Below are 5,087 nucleotides of genomic sequence, written 5' to 3' on the forward strand. Positions count from 1 at the left end.
AACTCGACAGCTTCAAACTTTTAGGTGTCCGGATCACCAACAATTTGTTCTGGTCCCCCCATGCTGACACTGTGGTTAATAAAGCCACCAATGCCTCTACTTTCTCCGAAGTTTAAGGAAATTCGGTATGTCCACTACGACTGTCGCCAACCTTTACAGATGCACCATAGAAAGCATTCTTTCTGGTTGTATCGCAGTTTGGTATGGTTCCTGCTCTGCCCAAGACCACAAGAAACTACAAAGGGTTGTGAATGAAGCCCAATCCATCGCTCAAACCAGCTGCTTTGACAAAGGGTCATCTAGACTCGAAACGTCAGCTCTTTTCTCTCCTTCCAGATGCTGTCAGACCTACTGAGATTTTTCAGCGTTTTCTCTTTTGGACTCAAACCAGCCTTCCATCCATTGACTCTGTCTAGACTTCCCGCTGTCTCGGAAAACCAGCCAGCATAATTAAGGGCCCCACGCACCCCGGACATTCTCTCTTCCACCGGGAAAAAGATCTAAAAGTCTGAGGTCACGTACTAACCGACTCAAGAACAGTTTCATCCCTGCTGCCATCAGACTTTTGAATGGACTTCCTTTGCATTAAGTTGATCTTTCTCTACACCCTAGCTATGACTGGAACACTAGATTCTGCACTCTCTCCTTTCCTTCTCTATGAATGGTATGCTTTGTCTGCATAGCGCGCAAGAAACAATACTTTTCACTGTATACTAATACATGTGACAATAATAAATCAAATCAAATCTACTGATAAAACGTGCATATTCTCAAGGTCTTAACACATTTAGAATATGGCTTTCCGCAAATGCCCTTTCCCATGATGCTCTGCAGCAAATTGCTGTTGAATGAAGTGAACAATATACTTTGTGTTTTAAAATCATAATCACTTGTTTAAATCTCTTACTGCATGTGCTTGTGTAAACTGCCCAGTTAGTTAAAAGTCATTTAACTCAATGGTGAAACTTCTATTAGTGCCTAAATGTTTAAAAATCTTTTATTAAGCTATTAGCATTATTCCACTTACACACTCCATCCCAGGCTTGATCGAACGCTCCATCTTAGCCAAAACTCCAGGACGGTTTTGAAAAACTGCATCAGGTAAAGCCTCAGTTTAATCTCATTGGCTGCTCCTGATCCCTTACTCTACCCTAGTCTGGGCAAACCACTATCATAGACATCAGCACACCCCAGTGTAATGGGCTGGTAAGATCAACTTCCCTAATCATTGACTTCCCTGCCAAGAAACAATCTCTATTTCACTAATCCTTTCCTTCCTCCTACTCAGAATTGCTTCCACCCACTGTTCTGGAGTTGTAGCCATGATGTGCAGTTACCAGCACTGGACTGGGGTAGGCACAGTAAGTAGTCTCACAACACCAGATTAAAGCCCAACAGGTTTATTTGGTAGCACAAGCTTTCAGAGCACTGCCCCTTCATCAGGTTTTCTTAAAAAATACTTTTCCAATTCAATCAAATCAAATCCAATTCAGAGTCTCAACAAGTTGAGACATTTCAGATCCAGGCTGACAAGACAGGACGGGAGACCAAAACCACCCTATCCTGGGCCTGATCTACATGAGTCAAGCTGATTGGAGAAGGAGGAGGACCCTCCTCCAATGCTTGAGCTCATTTGCATCTTAGCCAAAAGGCCAAGATGCCACTTTTAAAAATTGCCTCATATGAAACATATGAAGCCTCAGCGTAACCTAATGACCTCAACCAAGTGCAGGCAATCCATACTACACTTGATCTTAGCCAAAAGGCCGAGAAAGTGAGTGACCTGATGAAGGGGCAACACTCCCAAAACTCATACAACCAAATCAACCTGTTAGAGTTGTAGTGGAATGCACCACCCCTTTAAGTGAGGCTAGTGTCACACACAATGGGCCCCCTGCTGGAGCAAGCAGCCATACTGGAGTGTGTTTACCCCTGGGCTGCATGCCCATTTACATTAGCTGGTAGCAGGAGGTTTGCCCATTGTGATTCCAATACCCATTTTTGAACCTTATGCAAATGTATCACCCCCCTCGCACTCACCCCCCTCGCAACCCCCCCCCACCCCCCCCCCCCCCCCCCGCACCCCCCCTCACTCCTCCACCCTGTGATTCGAGGAAAATCTGAATGACCTTCCTGATTTGGTGAACAGTGAAATAATTGATTGAATTCAGCATTTGTTGGCTGCAGGGATTGGCAAAGACAAATGACTTTGTCACACATCAGTCGCTGGAGATATAAGAGCAGGTACAATGATGGATAGGCACAGAGATCAAAGGACATTGGCAAAGTATATTTGCTGTTATTGAATTATCAAAAGACTGCAGAAAAAATCACCTGAAGTTGTGTATCTCATTGCAGGTATGACTGAGTGTTAGCTGTGCTGAATGCTGCTATACTGCACCATGTACACTTATTGTGTCCTGGCTTCTGTAACATAAGATATTGTGGCAAGATTCACAGAGCTCAGCACAGACCCCTGACAGTGACTGGTGTAACTGAGTCTGCTTTGTATATTCAAGTTGGAGTGCACCTTCTATTCATGGACCAACATCACGTTTCTTTGTAATTCTTCGAATTGGAGAAATTGCAGCACAGAAAGAGGCCATTCAGCCCATCATGTCCACGCCAGTCAACAAAGATCTGACTACACGAATCCCATTTTCCAGCACTTGGGCCATAGCCCTGGAAGTTATCGCAGCGTATCTAAATGTTACGAGAGTTTCTGATTCCACCACCCTTTCAGACAATGAGTTCCAGACTCTCACCATTCTCTGGGTGAAAACGTTTCTCCTCAACTCCCCTCATAGCTTTCTACCTCTTATCTTAAATCTCTACCCCCTGCTTGTCGACCCCCTAAAGTGCCTCACTATCCACCCCATAATCTTATCCACCTCTACCAGGTCCCCTCTCAACCTTCACAGCCCCAGTGACACCATCCCCAGCCGATCCAATCTCTCCTCAGAGTTCAGACCCTGCAGCCCAGGCAGCAACCCGGTGAATCTCCTCTGCACCCTCTGCAGTGCAATCACATCCTTCTATAGTACGGTGACCAGAACTGCACACAGTACTCCAGCTGTGGCCTCACCAGTGTTGTATACAGTTCCAGCATGGCCTCCCTGCTCTTAAATTCAATGCCTCAGTTAGTAAAGGCAAGTAAGCCTCCTTAACCATCATATCTACCTGTCCTGCCGCCTTCAAGGATCTGTGGATATACACTCCAAGTTCCCTCAGATCTGATGTTCCGGTACTTTCCTACCATTCATAGAATAATCCTTTGCCTTGTCAGCCCTCCAAGTACATTACCTCACACTTTCCCAAGCTGCTCTGCCTAGCTGATCAGTACATTGATATCCTCCTGCAGTTTATGGCTATCCTCCTCATGGCATGGTGGCACAGTGGTTAGCACTGCTGCCTCACACATCCAGGGACCCGGGCTTGGGTGACTGTCTGTGTGGAGTTTGTACATTCTCCCTGTGTCTGCGTGGGTTTCCTCCGGGTGCTCCGGTTTCCTCCCACAGTACAAAGATGTGCAGGTTAGGTTGATTGGCCATGCTAACTTGACCCTAGTGTCAGGGGGACTAGCAAGGTAAATGCGTGGATTTATGGGGATAGTGCCTGGGTGGGATTGTAGTCGGTGCAGACTCTATGGGCTGAATGGCCTCCTTCTGCACTGTAGGGATTCTATACTCTATTTATCACACTATATACAATTACCACCAGGCTTGTGTCGATCCTCAAATGGTTTTATCTACTTTTCGCACATGCTCATTGCCTCGATTCCTTTCTTCCTTCTCAAATACTGAGCTAATTCCCTTATAAATGACGTTATGGAGTGACGGTTCACCTTCCGATGCACAGTGTGAGGGCCTATCAGACATGCAATGTTCCACGCAGTGATTTCCCATTTCTTTGGGAGTTGTCTCACAACACTGTTTGAGGAAGAGCAGGATGTATTCATGGTCATGTCAACATTCCCGACTAAATCAATAGCTCCAAGGGCAGATTGTCCGATTATTCATTCGTCTTGCTGTTTATGGTAACTGACCAAGATGGCCGCCAGGACATTCAAACAACAACTTGCAACTTACATTACAACAACAACAACTTGCATCTGGGCATCAACTTTAACAGTAAAACATCTCGAGGCGCCTCACGGATGTAATACCAAACGATGACAAGGAGATACCAGGACTGGTGATAAAAGCAATTTGAAAGAGAGAAAGGGATGGAGAGGTTTAGACCGAGGCAGCTGGAGGCACAGCTATCAGTGGTGGAGCATCTAAAATCATTCAAGAGGCCAGAGTTGGGGGACTGCAGATGTTCGGAGAGCACCCGGAGGAAATCCACGCAGGCAGGGGGAGAACGTGCAGACTCCGCACAGACAATGACCCAAGCCGGGAATCGAACCTGGGTCCCTGGCGCTGTGAGGCAGCAGTGCTAACCACTGTGCCACCGTACTGCCCATACCACCCTAGAAATTCTATAGAGAGACATTGCCTTGGCAACATAGAAAATTACCAAGATCCCTTGTCAATCGTGAACATTATTCACCCGGGAGAATGGAGGTGTGGAGTCACGAGTTAGCCATTCTCCACCAGACATGCCTTGGAGGCACCCACCTCCCTCCCTTCATCACTGCCTCTGACTACAGCTAACAGCAAAGGACACAGAATTTACCAGCATTAAATTCCATCTGCCATTGCTCTGCCCAACTCACCAGCTGATCAATATCAGTCTGCAGCCTAAGACGATCCTCACCATCAACAACACCACCAATTTTCGTGTCATCTGCAAACTTACTGATTATACCTTCTACATTCACATCCAAGTCGTTACTATACATAACAAACAGCAAGGGTCCCGGCACCACTGGTCACAGGCTTCCAATCACAAAAGCAGCCCGCTACCATCATCCTTTGTCTCCTATTAACAAACAAATTTTGGATCAAATTTGCCAACTTGCCTTCGATCCCACGGACTCTAACCTTTTCGACCAGCCTTCTAGGTGAGACCATGTCAAAGGCCTGACTGAAGTCCATATAAACCACATCAACTGTGCTACCCTCATCAATATATTTAGTTACCTT

General features: G+C 46.1%; 1 pseudogene; it reads right to left on the reverse strand.

Moving 5' to 3' along the window:
• Positions 1 to 1,569: 1,569 nt before the first annotated feature.
• On the reverse strand, positions 1,570 to 1,779 carry LOC144501037 (U2 spliceosomal RNA; annotated as a pseudogene).
• Between the last annotated feature and the right edge of the window lie 3,308 nt (positions 1,780 to 5,087).

Source organism: Mustelus asterias, chromosome 11, assembly GCF_964213995.1.
Source record: "Mustelus asterias chromosome 11, sMusAst1.hap1.1, whole genome shotgun sequence".
In the NCBI taxonomy this organism is placed as follows: Eukaryota; Metazoa; Chordata; class Chondrichthyes; order Carcharhiniformes; family Triakidae; genus Mustelus; species Mustelus asterias.